Source organism: Artibeus jamaicensis, unplaced genomic scaffold, assembly GCF_021234435.1.
Source record: "Artibeus jamaicensis isolate MK-2021 breed Jamaican fruit bat unplaced genomic scaffold, CSHL_Jam_final contig_388, whole genome shotgun sequence".
In the NCBI taxonomy this organism is placed as follows: domain Eukaryota; kingdom Metazoa; phylum Chordata; class Mammalia; order Chiroptera; family Phyllostomidae; genus Artibeus; species Artibeus jamaicensis.
The window spans coordinates 2,242,053-2,261,068 of NW_026521813.1; positions in this window are offsets into that span (position 1 = coordinate 2,242,053).

Here is a 19,016-nt window from a genome sequence, read left to right on the forward strand (position 1 = left end):
TCTTCGCATGTCTTGTTTTGTCGCTTGCAAAAATAGCAGGGCAGAGAAAGCATTTATTTTAATTTTGAGCACCTAATAAGCTTTGCTTTTTCAAGCCTTGAACTATTTTTCAAATTTTACCATAAAAATATCTCTATTTATCTTAGCCTCTGGGCACTTGTGCATCGAAAATACATAAATCATCTGAGAACTAATAAAACAACTGCAGCCCAGCAGAAACTCAAGAAAATAAAAGCATTGTTTAAAAAACTAACACAACAAATATCTATTGAGCTGAAAGAAAGAAACAAAAGTGGCTTGCTTTCAGCACAGCTGACTTAATGTGAAGGTTATGGTTACAGACGGCTGTATCTGTCATGGAGGAGATTGGAAGTCAATATATTCCACAAGGCCTTGGAGATCACATCCTGACTAGGACTTAAAATGTAGGTTGGGGATAGGAAAGTATGTAGAAATCCTACACCTTGACAAGCAGTCCAGGAAATTTTTTTACTTTAAACTTAAATATTTTTATCAGGTGTATTGTGCTTTCTCTTTCTTTTTTTTTTCTTTTCAGAATTAGGTAAAAGACCTTATTTGTAATGGCCTAGATTTTCTTTTATGTCTTAAGGTCATTAATGGAAAAAGAGACATCAAGAGAGAAAGGTGTAAAATCACAAACAATATAGATAAAAAGATACAGCTACTTTAAATATCATATCTTAATATGATTGTATTGTCACAGATATTAGATGGAGTCATGCCCTTTATAGAATTTGACATTTCCTTGCCAGGATGCCAGAAATTTCCCCGAGTAGCTTCCATTCTCATCATCTTCATTGAGTCTGATTTTCTACCTTCTTCTGATTCTTTGTTCTGACTTATTACTCATCCTTTAACTTTATGTTAGATTTGACCCAAATGGTGCCTATGTCAGTCCCATAGCTGATTCCTCAAACTACCAGTACCTCTGCCCACTTAAACAGGACTGCAATAGGCATCAAAACATTAATTGTACTTAAAAATATAGGGTATTGGGGAAATAATTCCACATACTAATCTTCATAACAAAAAAACAAAAAAATACAGATTACATATTTGTGTCCTTTAAAGTTTTTGATTTCTCTACCACTGGTGCTATCATTTGTAAAGACAGTGTCAGCTTTTTCTGGGATAAGTCTAGGTCTGCAGACCTGTTTTTATCCTCCATCTCTCTCCTTCTCTTTGTCTCCTCTTCCTACCTAATGACCTTGAGGAGTTCCAATTTCTTCTCCCCACCCTCTTTTTCCTATTTTGTAAACCAATTCAACCCAGTCTAGCTCCGGTTCCTAAAATCAGCAAAAAATCCACATGTGCATATTTTAAATACTTTTTGACCCCAAATGGTCTTCCTTTTTTATTCTCTTATGAAGAATTCACATACCTTAAACAGCAGTTTAAAATAATGTTTAAATAAATACATAATAGGTTTACACTTTTTAAAAATGAATTTGGCATGTCAGTATCTTGAATTAATTTAGTTCATGCCACTTCAAAATATAGGCACTAGTATTCTCACTTAACAAGTAAATGAAAAAAAAGCATTCAGAGAGACTGGGAAATTTGCTCAAAATTCTCAAGGTGATCAGTCCCTACATTTTAACTCCTGTACATTTGAGTACAAGCACTGGTCCTCTCTGTAAATGTGTCCAATCCAGGATGAGGCTTCATGAGCCACATTGTTGTTCATGTAAAAGTAATTGTATGCATTACTCATCAGAAAGTCTGCAGAATTATGGACAAGAAGGCACGAACAATGGAGTTCAAATATAGAATTGAGAGAGATAGATTAAAACAGAAAATTAAAGCAGTTCAGTAGTTTTGAGAGACTGCTGAGGCCTAACATAATTTATTTCTTGAATGTTCCAAACGATGATGGCATGATCTAAAGTTACATTCACAGTTGGGGGTGGAGGAGGTACGTGACTGGGTGTGGGCACCCTCTAGAACAAGCCCTTTAGGACAAATCACAGGTCCTTTGATTCTCCTTGCATCTATCTGTTACAATCTATAGTCGGAAAAATAATTCCCAAATTCTTAACCTTTGTGTAATACTACTTCATATAATTTTAAATGAAGTGCATGGTTCTAATAAATGCTGAAGAGTGATTAAGAACCCACTAGGGAAAAATTATTAATGAGTCAATGAATTTTTAAAAAGTTGACGGGATTGAGTTTATTGATTTAGTGTGTATAAATATGTGCAAAACCACAGTTGCTGATTTCAGAACAACTTCCTACAACAGATGAGAAGATTGCTAAATGATTCTACACCCTCAAGTGTGTTAGTATAGTGGGAGGGGTCACTTTTTCAAAGTGGGACAGGTCTAGGTTTGATCCTAGCTGCTTGGCTCCTGGCTGGGACACTATAAGAAAGTTGGTGTCCGGTGCCTCAGTTTCTTAACCTGTATGCCTGCGCATGGCAGTTGGCGTGTAGTGTGGTATCTCTCATTGCAGTTTTGTTTTTTCTAATTGCTAATGATATTGAATACTTTGTATGTGCTTATTCCCCATGTCCTGTACCTTCTTTTCTAAATCCTTACCCAAGGATAAGTTTACAGATTTTAGAGAAAGGAAGGGAGAGAGAGAAACACCAATTAGTTCCCTTCCATATGTGCCCCAACTCCAAGTTAAGTGTCTGTACAAATTATTGTCCATTTTTTAAAAATGGGTGTTTTCCTTATTATTGTAAAAGATATTTATATAGTGATGTATTCTAGATACATGTCCTTGGTCAGACATATGATTTGCAGATATTTTCTTACAGTTGGTGTCTGGTGTTTTCATTTTCTTAATATTGATGTTTAATCAATTGTTTTAAAGAAACAATTATTGTTTCATATTATTGTTTAAAGAAATTTTTTAAGTTTTATGGATTTTAATTTGTTATTTTTTCTTAATACACCCTATGCAACTTCTTTCTCAGTTATTTCTATAAATATGTTTAGTATGGAACAATATGATATTCTGTAAAATGTTCAGACGGTGCAGGTCCCTGGGGACCATGTTATGACAAAGGGTAGGAGAGTTTATATAGCAAGACCATAAATATCCATTGCAATGCATTCCAAATTTATATAAAATGTTTCTAGCCCTCCTTTGTGATAGAAATACAGAAGAATATTGCTGTCAGACCAATGGCCACTCAACATGCTCCTGAGATGATAATTTGCTCTAATAAAATGCGATGTCTACCATAGTTTCTGAGATTGTGTCACTACCAGAGAGTTCAGGAGAATGTGAAGATTCAAAATTTTCAAGCTCATAGCATCTCAGGATCCCACTCCTTTCCTCCAGGGTCTTGACATTTGTGAAGAAGCTTCCTGACTTTAAAATACGTGAATGGAACTGGAAAGTATTATGCTAAGTGAAGCAAGCCAGGTGGTGAAAGACAAATACCGTATGATATCACCTATAAGTGGAACCTAATTAACAAAATAAACTGGCAAGCAAAATATAGCCAAACGTTGAAATCAACAATAAACTGACAATAACCAGAGGGGGCAGGAGAGGGAAATAACATGGGAAAGGGACATAAAGGAACATGTATGAGGGACCCATGGATGAAGCCAAGGGGAGGCGGGATTGAGGGTGGGAGGTGGGCATGGGTAGTGAAGAGGAAAGTGGTGGTAGGAAAACGGACACAACTGTATTAAAACATCAATTTAAAAAACCTTCCAAAAAATAATCTATTCCAGTACTCTGCTACTCATGATTGTAGTCTGGGAGGATCACCAGCTTTTCTGCCTTCCTCCTGTAAAAACTATTTATTTACTCCAAGAACCTCTTGTTTTCATTCTTTGCACTTAGTTGGTTACTAATAAATTTTTTACTATCGAATTTATTAGGGTGACATTGATTAATAAAATTATGTAGGTTTCCTGTGTACAATTCTTTAAAACATCATCTGTATATGGTACTGTGTGCTCACCACCCCAAATCATCTCTTTCCATCACCACTTATCCTCTCTTATTAATCACTGTTAATCTTTAATTTTCTTTCTCTATATCACTAATTAGCTCCAGAAGATCCACTTGGTTCTCTAATTACCATATTATTATTTATCCCACACTTCCCAAGTGTTGAACAGACAGAACCCATCAGTGCATTCTAGGTCTACTATCCAAATTCCCCACTAGTAAAAGAGTTAACAAATGGACTATTACCACTTAACAAGGTGTCAGAGTTTCTCTTACCACCAGTGATGGGGCCTTCATTGCCCGGTGACCAATGGGTGACAGAGCTCTAAAATCCAATTATAGAATCAATTTTCTTAGATCTCTCTTTGCACTGGATTGAAGTGTGTCTAGAAAACAGAATCTGAGGCTGAAGCATGCATGTAGGAATTTGGAGGGGACGATTTTTGTAATCAACACCTGTGAGAAATGGAAGGAAGGAAGACTGGGCAGAGAAAGACATTTAACTCTATTATGGCAACAACACGGGTCACAGCCATGGTGAGCTCTGACTTTTGGAGCAGGTATTTATGAATTCATTAAAAATAACAACAATAAAGCCATTATATGCTAGAATACACAATGTAGTTTCAAAAGATAAGGAAGGACTTACCGGAGCTAGCATAAAGGACAAATGGACAACTACTAAGGGGGGTAGAAAGGGGAGGGAGGTGGGGGGCATGGGGGGTGGGCTGGGAAGGGAGTAAAAGACAGAATACTGTAGTTGAAAAATAATTTAAAAAATAAAAAAAAGATTAGTGGAAAGCGTGACATTGTTTATATTTTTGTAAATTTTCTTAATTTTCTGTAAATTTTCTTAAGAAACTAGATTCAGTCTGTTGCCATATGACATATAGTGTAATTTTTGAAAAATTCCACTGTAAACTCATGGAAGAAGGCAAATGACATCCCAGTATTCTTATGAAAATATTTTCTGTTTTGGAGGCACCGGAGAGTCCAAGGATCATACTTTGAGAACCACTGCATTACACCTTGCTCTGAAAGTGAATTCAGTTGTTATTCTTTAAAAACAGAGCTCAGTTGATCTATTTCTTTTGAGCTCCGTTCATCTATTTCTTTTGATCCTTGCAGCTGCTTGGGTTAATGGACCTGTGAAAGTCATTAGGGATGTTTCCAAATATTCTCATTCTCTTCTCCATCTAGACACAGATATAATAGAAGTATTCTCTCCTCTTTGAAGTTGTCTAGATATACAATTTGCTTTATTAACTAATACATTTGAGTCTGAGTAGTGTGTGTTGCTTTCTGGGGAACCTTAGAAGAGAGCATGAAAATTGCCACATTCTATTTGTCCTGCCTTGAGTTATGGAGTATTGACAATAAGCAGAACCCAGAAGCAGATGTACATTGGACGTACAGTGTGAACAAAAAATAAACATCCTGTAGTAAGTCGCTGAAATTGTATAGCTATTTGTTATAGTAGAATACCTACTATATACTAATGAAATCTTTTTTTACTGTGTGTGTGTGTGTGTGTGTGTGTGTGTGTGTGTGATTTTGCATCTCTGGGCCTTCTAATCTTCACAAGTATGTATAAACTTTATTCCCAATATTTAGATTAGGGTGCGGTAGAACTTGCACCTAAGCCAAAGAAGGTTGTGAATGTGGTATTGTGAACTTCAACTTGCATAGTAGTTACTAAAGTAATGCTTCGATTACCATTAGACTTTTCATTTCTTGGAGATAACATGTTTGGAAAGTTGCAGAAGGTTGGGAAGGGGTAATGGTCAGGAAAGAAATTGCACTTTCTATGTACATGTATGCAATGCCATGTTATACCTTCAAATGCTATCCTGACTTCTAACACTAGACAGTTAGCAACAGCCTCTAGAGAAAAACTGTGCAATTTACTAATATTGAATAATTTGTTTTATCTTTTAAATAAGTATATGTTATATGTGCTTATATTGAGATAAACAAGAAGATATTAAGGTTTTCTGCATTTTAAGACAAAAATGTAAAAGAAGGCTACCTGACAGAGAATATTAATTGACTATAAAGGTGTGGGTTTATTTATGAGCTCTCAATTTTGTTCCATAAATCCAGGTGTCTATTTTTATGCCAGTACCATGCTGTTTTGATTACTATAGCCTTATAGTGTACTTTGATATTAGGTAGCATGATTCCTCCAATTCTGTTCTTTTTTCTCAGAATCACTGTTGCTATCTAGGGCTTTTTGTGTTCCATATAAATCTTTGAAATATTTGTTCTAGTTCTGTGATATTCATCACTGGAATCTTATTAGGAATTGCCTTGAATCTATAGATTGCTTTGGGGAGCAAGGACATTTCAATGATGTTACCATATTTTGCTATGTATAATGTGCACCTCTTTGCCCAGATTTTTGAGGGAAAAATAAGGATGAGCATTATACATGGGTCGTACTAATTCAATGTCCATATAAATGTTTTTAATTCTTTTATTTATGCTTATGCATTAAAAGTGTAACTCTAGAAAGCAATAATGATATCTGTATGCTGAGATATATCTGAAGGAGAACTTCCTCAATCTGGCAAAGGCAATAGACTTCCAGGAAATCCAGGAAGCTCAGAGAGTCCCAAAGAAGTTGGACCCAAGAAGGAACACACCAAGGCACATCATCATTATATTAGCCAAGATTAACATGAAGGAGAGAATCCTAGAAGCAGCAAGAGCTAAGGGACAGTCACCTACAAAGGAGTTCCCATCAGACTGTCAGCAGATTTCTCAAAAGAGACCTTCCAGGCAAGAAGGGGCTGGAAAGAAGTATTTCAAGTCATGAAAGACAAGGACTTCCATCCAAGATTGTTCTATCCAGCAAAGCTTTTATTTAGAATGAAAGGGCAGATAAAGTGCTTCTCAGATAAGGTCAAGTTCAAGGAGTTCATTATCACCAAGCCCTTATTATATGAAATGTTAAAGGGACTTATCTAAGAAAAAGAAGATAAAAAAGATGAACAGTGAAAGGACAGCAAACTCACAGTTATTAAGAACCACACCTAAAACAAAAGCAAACTAAGAGGACAGCTAGATCAGGAGCAGAACCATAGAAATGGAGATCACATAGAGGGTTAGCATCAGGGGAGTGGGAGGAGAAGAAGGGGGGAGAAGGTACAGAAAATAAGTAGCATAGATGGTAGGTAGAAAATAGGCAGGGGGCAGGGCAAGAATAGTATGGGAAGTATAGAATCTAAAGAACTTGTGACACATGGACATAAAGGAAAGGGGGGGAATGGTGGGGGAGGGGTGTGCAGGGTGGAGGGGAATGAAGGGGGGAAATAGAACAACTGTAATGGCATAATCAATAAAATATATATATTTTTAAGAAAACAAATAAATAAATTTCAGATTTATTAACCTCTAAGTTTATAAATATTTGGGATAGCTAGCTTGACAATTTTATAAATTAATAGTACTTTGTGCTAAAATATATTTTAGAATCATTTTTGAAAAGCTCTCTAAGTTTTAAAAACTTAAGTTTGGCTTAGTTTCCCATATTAAAGAAAATCAGTTTAAACTCTTTTATTTTGCACTCTGGAGTAGCACATTTTTATGCTACCATTCCGTGTTGTACATTTTGAGCCTTTTATTGCCTGAGTTTTTTTTTTTTTATATTCTACTATCAGTATCATTCATTTAGTCAGAGCAAGGGAGAGAAACCATATACAAAATTATTTTAAAAATGCAATGCATGAAAATCAGCCCTTAATATAAGGAAACTTTATATTTTCTACATCATTTGATGTAGCATTCTAAATTGATGCAATGATCCAAAATAAAAGCAATTCAAAATCTACCTAGAGACCCAAGGAACTTTTTTTTTTTCTACAAATTCGGTCCTTACCAAAAATACTATTTCTAGGTGCCATCCCATTTAGGTTCCCTGTGGACATTTTGAATTAGCAGAGGGAATTAGTGAGGATACAAAATAAGTCATACTGTTTCTTTTTACCTTCATTGGTACTAATAAATTTTGTTGTGTGCAAATGAGCTTAAAAGTCTCTATGAAATTAGCTTTCTATTTTACCTTAAATGTTTTAATGCATATTGTTAGCTAATCAAGCTAGGAAATTGAAATAGAGTGTACACAAAATTGTTTATGAGTAATATTACAAACAATCAGGGTGGATAGCACTGTACCTGTTTTACTGCTATAATAAAATAAGCAATGATATCAGCATTGCATCCATTTAGATGTAATTGTACAAATTTGCTAACTAATCAGATGAGAAATGCAGAACTTAAAAGACCAATGTTCTTTCTATATGCTATTACCTTTGTTTATTTAGCTATATGTGTAAAGGATTTTAAGATTTGGGCCAAAAGAATAAAGATGCATTTAAAAAAACATTTTGATATAGAAAAGTGAATTTCTCTTTTTGCAATAATAGACCTTAGGGACCTCTTTAATATGCAAACTTCTGTAAATGAATAATATTCACTGAGAAAATACAAATATTTTTATCAAGCCACCTGAAGTTATTAGCTCAAAGGATTTTACATGTTCTACCCAGTGGGGCCTCAGCTAGAATTTTACACATCTGGCAAAAAGACATAAATTTTTCAAGAAGTAAGGTTGAAAATCCATTAACACAGAGGAAATGACATATTTTCACCTTCCTAAAATTTTTATTATATCTCAGCTTTTATAAACACTACTGTGGATTTGGCAACATCTAATTTCTCTTGTCCAGTGGGGATTTCTATTACAGAACAGCTTTAAGACATAAAATAAAGAGCACAAATTAGTATTTCATGTCCTTAGAATAATTCTGACTTATTTTTTCCTGTGTGATCACTTTTGATATGGTTCTAATATATCTTTCAAGGAATTAAAAATATCCTGTGTATATATGCTTGTGTATATATGCAAGTATGTTTATGTACGTGCAAGTATCTAGAGTTGAAAGTTTTATTACACTATATAAATATGCCACAAATTCCCACTAATGTCTTTTTGCACCAAATTAAGAGTTAAGTATGTAGATTGGGGGGGATTCATATGCTGCTTACATATATTTAGCACTAGTAGTTATATTCCAACATTGTGCCTAGTGCTTCCTTTATGCAGCTTGTATTCTACTCATCAATCTTTGCCTAGTATAATTTCTCTGAAAATTTTTCTCTGGTTTCTTCATATCTGGTTGTGTTGCTCTTATTCCAAAAGTGCGTACTTGATGAAGAGATTACATTTATATTCTATGTTATCTCCTTGCACTTATTGTCTTTTTTATAGCTGTGGACTAATTCATATAAAATCAGGTTTTTCCTTTTTGTTTGAATATGCTTTACTGATTATGCTATTACAGTTGTTTCAGTTTTTCCCCTTCAGTCCCTCCACCTGGTACCTCCATTCCCTCTAGCAATCTACCCCTGCTAAGTTCATGTCCATGGATCATGCCTATAACTTCTTTGGCTACTCCATTTCCTATACTGTTCTTATCATGCCCCTGTCTATTTTGTACCTACAAATTTGTGCTTCTTAATCCCTGAAACTTTCCCCTCATTTCCCCTTCCCCCTTCCCTCTTCTAACTGACAACCTTCCAAATGATCTCCATATCTATGATTCTCTTCCTGGTATGCTTTTTTGTTTAAGTTGTTATTTGGATTCCATTATTAATAGTTGTGAAATTATTGTCATTTTAATGTTCATTGTTTTGATCTTTTTTTCTTACATTATTCCCTTTAGCATCATATAGTAATGGCTTGGTGATGATGAACTCTTTTAATTTCACCTTGTCTGGGAAGCACTTTACCTGCCCTCCCATTTTAAATAATAGCTTTGCTGGGTAGAGTAATCTAGGTTGTAGGTCCTTGCTTTTCATCACTTTGAATACCTCTTGCCAGTCCCATCTGCAAAGTTTCTATTGAGAAATCAACTATGTGGGAGAGAACTGTGTAGCAACAAGTGTAGGTGAATTGTTATATACCCAGAAGAATAAATTAAAATAGTGAGAAAGTGTCTACGAGTTTCTCTTGCCATTTTAATACTCAAATAATTAAAATAACTTGTCCAAAACATGGTACAAGATTCAGAACTGAAACCCAGCTAAAAGGCCTCATTATTTTTCTACTGAATAGAACATAGATAAGAATAAAAAGCAGACTTTATTGTACCAGAAGAATAAATTTGAGGTGAGATTACATTTTATTTCCAGCTTCATCATATGTGACATTAATTCAGCCAATGTGATGTAAGCGATTTCACTTTTCTGAGTCTGAAATAATAATCCATTAATTGAAGATACTAACAAAATAAATTTGTGGCTATAAATTTAATGTAGTGTGCAATATTATTGCATATTATATTGATAATATACAAATGTTCTCATAATAAGAGACACTGATTACAATCCTTGAGTAATTAGGATCAGAGTTTTCACCTATGGTATTGCCTTCCAAGGCAAGGTCATAGAATCCCAGTATTTGGACTGCGATGTCTATGACATTTCTTATCATTTTGAAGTGAACTTGGTTTAATTTTTTTGAAGCCTTAATTGTTTTTGAGTGGTGTTAGACACAAAGTAAAATTGAAAGGAAGATACAGAGTTTCCCGTACGCTTTCTGGAGACATGCATCACCTGCATTGTTCGCATCCCCTGCCAGTGTGGAGTGTTTGTTGTAATTGGAAAACCCTCACCAACACATCATTGTCATCCCACATCCACAGTTAATATTAGGGTATACTTTTGGTGTTGTCATTTCGATGGTTTTGGACATATGTATAATGACATGTATCCACCATTATAGAATCGGACTATTTACACTTCTTTAAAAGCATCTGTGCTTCAGCTATTCATCCCATGTTCCCCCTTAACTCCGGCAACCACTAATCTTTTTACTCCATAGTTTTAAATTTTCCAGAATGTTACATAATTGGGATTGTACAGTGAGCAGCCTTTTCAGGTGGTTTTCTTTCCTTTAGTCGTATGCATTCAAGTTTCCGCCATATCTTTTTATACTTGATAAGCTAATTTTTTAGTGCTGAATAATATTCCATTTAATGGATGGACCACAGTTTATTTATCCATTCACCTACTGAAGGACAGCTTGGTTACTTCCAAACTTGGCAATTATGAATAAACTTGTGATAAACATCTGTAGACAAGTTTCTGTGTGAATATAATGTGTTCACCTATTTTCATGAGATACCAAATAGTGCAATATCTAGATTTTTTGCTAAGAGTATGCTTAGTTTTGAAAACAAAACAAAACAAAACTACTTAACTGACTTCCAAAGTAGCTGTATCATTTTGCCTTCACTCCAGCAGTAAATAGGAATTTCTGTTGCCTTGTGACCTCATCAGCATTTGGTGCTGTCAATGTTCTGAAGTTTGCTCTTTCAAATACGTATGTAATGGTTTCTTATTGTTTGAATTTGGTTTATTTGACTTAATAATAAGCACAATTTTGCCTCAGCCATAAGCTTATGTGCTCTCCAAATATGGTAAATAAGAATAGAATTTAGGGATACATGTATTTTTTTTATTTTGGCTTTCCTGACATTTTAATTGCATGTGCCATTTCTAATTGACATATAACCATTTCCATCTCTTTGGATTAGGTGCGAATCCCAGTTTTTGAATTAGAAGAGTTTCTAATAAAGTCAGTGTTCTGTCTAAAGTCAGAGATAGCATGTATAACTGAGTTATGCTTCCGTTCTTAAGTTCTTGAGCACTGCTTCAATGAATGAAACTATTGAGAAAACCTGCAAAATTTAGGCAACCCCATTTCACTTAATGGTGCAAAGATGTAGGTCAAGCAAGAATAACTTCACCAGTAACAGTAACAGTTATAATATAAAATGGTAGCCTTTATGTTTCAAAAATATTTTAAATATTTATTATTAAGTTTAATGTCTATGAAATTTTTTGCTGAAATAATTTGGTAAGAGTGATGATAAAGAGCTGGAGAGGTGAGATATCTGAGTTAAGATGTCAATGAAAATTATATAATATGGTTAGGTCAATCAACTTAAAGAAATTAAACATCAAAATACATATTCAATTGGAAAAGATCAGAATACTACCTAAATGTTTCTGAGAAATGATTTTGTCTTAATAACAATCTACTCAAGAGGATAATGATAGATAATTGCTTAGCATCCTAGAAAAAAATAAAAATAATAAACTAAAAACTATAAAAATAAAATGGACTGAGATTAAAAGACAGCTACATCACATAAGAAATGATTTAATAAAACTAAAGGGCTAAGGTCTTGATTTTGAAAAATTAAATAAGTAATTAAGACCATCTCCAAAAATGTAATTAAGAAGAATGCAATCGTGAAAGCAGTATGAGAAATTATTAACTGTGTACTGTGCAAGTGAAAAAATATATTTTAAGAGGTTATATGTATATATATGTAAGGAAGAAACAAAATAATATGGCAGAAACAATAATCAATTATACAATTGAATTGCAAAAGAAGAAAAGACTAAGGAAAATACTAATAGACTGAATAGCACAAAATTTTTAAGTGTGTAAATGTCAAAAATATGATGAACAAAACTAAAAGCCATTCATATATGTCTGACATATAAGTGTCAGAGAAAAATATTTTGCATATGTAATGAGCTCTTGACCAATGGGTTCAATTTTAAAAATACTAAAACGGAGACCAATATGATATGATTTACATACATATAACATAGTCACCGTGTGTATGTGTAAAACATAATAATCTGACAAATTAGTTATTTTAGGATGATAAAATAATTGACATTTTGATTATATATATAGAATTTTCTACCATAAAACTGCATCATTTTATAGTTCCAAAAGAACCCTAAACAAACAGATGTTTTTTATTTTTAAATGATGAGTCATTAACTGACTTATAATTTGACAGGACAAATTTACATTAGCAAAGGTATGCATGCAAAGCAATTTTCTTTAAATGTTCATCTATTTACTCTTATCCTCATCCAGTTAGAACTTATTGGCATTTAGGTTTGTTTTCCTGTGTAAAGCATCTTCTTGAAGAATGTGTGTTTTTCCTAACAGTTTCAGCAAAAAGATTTTTTATTTACAATGCTAATCAAGCCTGGACACATCCCCTAACTTATGTGAACTTGAACTTTCCTGAGTATTTTTCTCCTCCTTTACTTTTACTATTCTCTTTTCTTGTCACTTTACATTTTTACTCCAAACTATTTTTTAATCAACTGATTCAGAAGGGGGAAAGAAAGAACTGCTTAGATAGTTTTCTTTCCAAAGTACACATTTCAATATAGCCCAGACATCTGAAAACTGAAGGTATCTATTAAATGGGGCTCCAGGCAGGTGCCAGTCGAAGTGTTCATGCTTGAAGTTATGAGTAGCTCACAGGGCAACAGAGATTCCACTGAAAACAAAGGTTTCACTGAAATACACATGTAACCTTGAAGTGCTAGGGGCAGACTGTGAAAACAATCTCCACGTTTTTTTCCATCTCTATTTGAAAAATACCACAGCTACTTTGTTACCCTTGGGAGTGAAAGACCAAAGGCATTATACAGAATTGCTGATTAACTGGAGGCCCAAGGAGAGACCCAAGATAGCAGCTGGAGAAACTACAGGCTGCTAAATAAAGAGCAGCTGAACCAATAGCATTTCTGCAGGACTGCTTCAAGTCTTGAAATACTCTCGAACTTGCTTATTAATGTCACTCTCCCTCTGAAATTTTGTCAAAGCATCTTGGCTACACCTGGATTGTCTGTGAATTTTGATGAACACAAAATAAAAATGAAACAAGTAACGCATGAAGAAACTATTGGATTTTCCCCACTTCACACTGTTGATAAATATTTTTTTTCCTACCACTGTTTCTTCGAACCAACCTAAAAGCATTGTGAGAAACATTTGTCTTAAGGTTCTGGTTTGTTACCTTCTTTTTTCAATTTTTCTGAGCATTTATTCAGGTGGTAAAGTCTCTGTTCTCTAGTTCCTTCATTTCTATTATGTGTTACCTGGTGATGATACTACTTTTTAGCTTAAATAACTTATGTCTTCAACTCAGGATGTAGCGACTAGGTCTTACGTGATTTTTGTGTTCCAAAAAGCCCAGTATATTATTTGGCACACAGACTAGAAACAGCTGCTAATTCTTTGATTAACTGATTGATTAAAGAGATGAGAAATATTGATATTTCAAATATTGATATGAACCCAAAGTTTATCCCTGGCATACACTGATGTAAGGGAAACATTACTGAGATTATTCAAGATGAATATAAATTTCTTCCTTTTTGTACAGACCATCTAGTCTATAATTTCTTCTGCTTATTGAGCTTTTCTCTGACAACCACACTAATGACACATCAGCAAGGGAGCAGTGTAAGTAATATAAATATTAATGAACCGATGTGCACTCTTAGGACACTCCAAGCACTGCTTTTCTGGGAGTGTCTTTACATATTTTTCTGTCAGATCAGTTTGTCACAGTGTATTGCATACTTTTGTCCCAGAAACTTTTGAGTCATTTCAAATTTTTAATTTAAACACTGTCAGGAAGAATGAAAAGTCAGGAAAAGGTGCAAAAACTAGAGGTGATAGTTAGACAATAAAAGCATAATGATTAAATGCAAGTATTTTGGCATATCTGAAAGGAAGTGGGAAGCAGGACCATGAAATTTTGCCAGCGTGTTGTAAAAGGAGATTGATGGTCTAGTGATGCGGTAGTACAGCTACACCCAGGGTTCTTGCTTGCTTCCTCTTCCATGGTGGCTACACTGCCTCATTCATGGCCACCAATAAATATTTATTGGACTTCCACGAGGTACATAGTATGCAGGCAATAATTCATGCAGCATGGATGTGCCTTATCCTTTCCCTAATAAATTTTGAAAAAAAAAACTAGTTAATTTGAATTTTAGAATTATTGCAGTGTTAGCAAATTTGAACATTTTAAATTCCATACTCGGTGTATTTGGTCTAGTTTAGTGAGGTTTAGATTAAATGGCAAGGAAAAGAATAAAATATTCAGGAAAATATCTACCTACCTCCTTTAGATAGATAGATAATATGAAATGTCTTTTTTGTATCAGTAATTCTTTATGAACCAAGTGAAATCAGAGTTTTTGCTCAAAATAAATTGTATACAAAGAGAATAATTATTTCCTCCCAGTGAAAATATAAGAGTGTCAAAGGATCTTTGAAAGAGCAGCTTCTTATTTAGATCACTTCAGCATTTGGTCTTGTCCCAGCCAATCCACAAGATAATTGCATTGTTTAATTTGCAGCTGGATTGTTTTAGTAGTTCCTTCCATCACTCATCATGGAGTGATACTAAACTCCCATAGAGTCATTTAAAGAAAAATGTTATCTTTGCTTTACGTTGAGCTGAGCCTGGATGCTTTCTAATGAGTAAGTAAACAGTATAGTACTTTAATCAGTGTTGTTATACACCTGAAAACTACTGTGTAAACACCTCTATGCTCTGCTACCTATGTCACCTTCATTCTCTAAAGTTATTTTAATTAGATTGGCATGCGAGAAACTCTGAGATGGCATGTACTAGACATTAGCATTAGTTCTCCCTGAATGCCGGAGAGTCTATATAATTAGGATAAACATAATGCACAGTGGAGAAAGCAAAATTACAGGAGCTGATACAGTTCTGACTACAATGGGAAAGGTTTTAGTGACTGTGCCATTGTAAAGCAGGGGGAGCAGATTTTCATTGGCAGACTATTTATTAAGTGGAAGAGACTGTTCCCTCTCTTTCAGAAATTCTATTAGTAGGATAGCGCACCATAACTAAACTGAATAATAAAGACAGTTTTATTTTCATCATTTTATACCAAACCAGAATTATGATAATTTAAATGTTTAGTAATTCTGGGAAGATTAGTGAATGATAAAACCATGAGTAAAAACCTACTAAGTAGTATTCATTAGGAACAAAGAGTGATGGATAATGTAATGATTAAGAAAATAATTATTACCCTGGCTGGGTGTCTCAAATTCTGTACAACAAAAAGGTCTGTGGATTTGATTCCCAGTCAGATTGCGGGTTCAATCCCTGGTTAGGGTGCTTAGAGAGGAAGCCATTGCTCTCTCTCTCTCTCTCTCTCTTCTCTTTTTTTCTCTGTCTCTCTACCTTCCATTCTCTCTAAAAAGCAACCAGAACACATATCCTCCTAGGATGAGGAATTAAAAATCAAAAGAAAGACAATAATTGCTATGCTTTAATAATAGCTGTCAGTGACATTGTCAATGGTTACATTTTATTATGTTTATAACTTCCTTTTTTACCATGATCACATTTACTTTAAAAACTAGTACATTGTAAATTGTTTTAATACTGTAATTTTTTCTTGATTTTTCCCCACAGGGTTTTAAAGTGGCAAAAGTAGAAGTATGTCCAAAAGCTTCCAAGAGCAGACGTAATGAAAATAACTGGTCTGTCTTTCAATTAAATAAAACATAAATCTCAAAATTAATAGATCATTCAACTTTTTCATTTGAAAAGTGCATTGGAATCTCATCATTAAATTTTGACTGCAAGAATTTATTCAAGGAGTACCTTTCTGAAAACTTATGTGACCATTGCTTGCGCACCCACATCCCTTCTACTAGTGTCATTTACACTGATTGAAATGGAGTGTATTTTATGCTTTACGCTGCTGAATTTTTATGGTTTTGAAGCCAAAGCCCAATTTCCTTGGAAATATAACTTCAGATCAAGTGCAGAGTACACATAAACTCTAATTACCCCTTGCCTCCCTTCCACGTCTCCTGGGGGGAAAAAGTACAAATTCCACTCAGCAGAACAAGTCATAAGCAACAGACATCTGAATGAGTCAGACACATTTCCTTTCCAAGGAGTGTGGCCATTTATTCTGAAGTGGCAGCTACCACCACATAGGGAAGAATGGCAGGGTGAAATGCACGTCCACAAAAGTCTGATTCATGATCAAATCTACAATCATAGAGAAATTCCCTAAGAGGAACAATTGAGTACATTACCATTGGCTCGATTTCTTAAATTAAACACAGATATCTTGCAAATGAGTGAACAGCTTAGCTTCACATTCATTTCCTGTATTTTCTAAATTTCTTCATGTGCTGATATGTAATAATAGGATTGTAAATCCTGGCACTATGGATTGCATCTTTGAATATTTTGTTATGTTATGTTTTGTTTTATATTGTTTTCTGTTCAGTGAAAATGAGGGGCAATTTCTGACTTTAGATTGAAGAGATCTGGCTATGAATCCTACCTGTTTAAATGACTTCGAAATTTTAGTTAATAAACCTACTGAATGTCAGTTTCTTTAAACTTTAAAATTGGAATAATAATTCCAATATTATGCAGTTTTGAAGAGGAAGTACTGTTGAGTCTCTGATGTACCAAGTTCATCAGTCAGTAAATGATAAATATTTTTTAAAAATCTATGTAGCAAATGCAATTGTCTGTGTTTAGGAAATATAATAATTTAAGTTCTTAAAATGTTTTCTAACACAGGTTACCCCAAGCTAATTGTAAAAGTGATTTGTGAATCGATGCAGCACTATACTAGCCTAAATGGCATCGGTAGACCCTAAAATGCTTGGCTTAGGTTTAAATTATTTCAGAATATATACTTATATTCTAACAATATATAGTCTGAAAAAATATATATATATAAAATCAGAATTTTAGCAGCAAGATAAGCAGCAAGACAGAAATGAAAACTTGAGCCTAAAATGTAAATAACCCATACACCTCAGGCCTGGAGGGGCCCATATCATGGAGATGAATGACAACATGAAGAGTGAAGAAGATGTTTCCCTACATTTGCCCCCAGCCTCTGCACATGACTCTCATGGAAATGTCAGAAGAGGAGGACAGGTCAGAGGCTGGGAAGAGCACATTATTTATCCCCATCTACACTGTACTTGCTTCCCCAAAGAGCTCAAGATAGACACAGCCAATGTGGCAAAGACTAGACCATTCAAGCTCTTGGTCTTTAGTAGAATGCAGGTGCAGCTGAAGAGCAAAAGCTTTGGTTGACCGTAACTCACAGACAAATAAGATCCCTTATAATGAAAGAAGCAGAAAAAACAATTAGAGATCACTTTAAATATATTTGAAATACAATTTGTAACAAACGTAGCAATACCTAGTGGGGTACAGCCACTTATAATGCTAATTCTTTTTGTCATTATTGTTGTCTCTGGATGTTAATTTTTACTGTAATTTTGTTTGTAATTGCTCTTATTATCTCAAAAATTTAGTGTTAATTAACCAAATTGGAGAATTGTGGCTTTTTCCTTCAATTTACCTCTTTTAATACTTCCTCACTACATGCTTGCCAATTTATTTGTGAAAACAATCTTCACTACCATAGCAATGTATTGATTATTGAAGCTTATTGAATCGCAACAGCATTATTGATTCACATAGCTTGTATATCCAGAACACATATTCACCCACAATGCTTTTACCTTTCAGATATTTCCTAGGCCCAGGATTGTGAAGACTAGTAATAATCTAAGACAGACTTGAAGCTTCTAATTTCAGCTAGCAGCCTATGATCACAGCTCATCCACCTATGACTGACTTGTGTTTCAAAAACTCTTACATTTGGACCTGGCTTGGCTGTTGTTTGGAATTTCCTGAGCTGCTAAGAAGAGAAACTCTTATCCCTTTTACCTCTACATGTGTTTTATTTCCTCTTTAGTGTAAAATAAAATTAAAATGTTGCTCAGTGTTATCCTAGTTCTGAGCAAAAAGTAAGTGTTCAGTAGGTTCTTATTAATAGACTCCTTCGTTCTTCACTGAATTATTTATTCTCTTCCTCAGTAGTAACATCTTCATAAATTTTTAGTGACTAATTTTTAACCCTTTTATTTCTTTCCTTTTGTTCTTCATTAGAAAAAGCTTAATTTTTATATAGAAAGGAAATAATGTTGTATAAGATGTTAAAATGAAAGTTTGGACTGCAAAGGGGAAACAATAATAAATTGAAATTTAAATATGCAACTTGTATTTGAGGGATTTTATTCATTTAAAACTTTTTGGTGCAGTTGGTAGAGAAATAGAGCATTACTATTCATCATGGAAGCATGCATA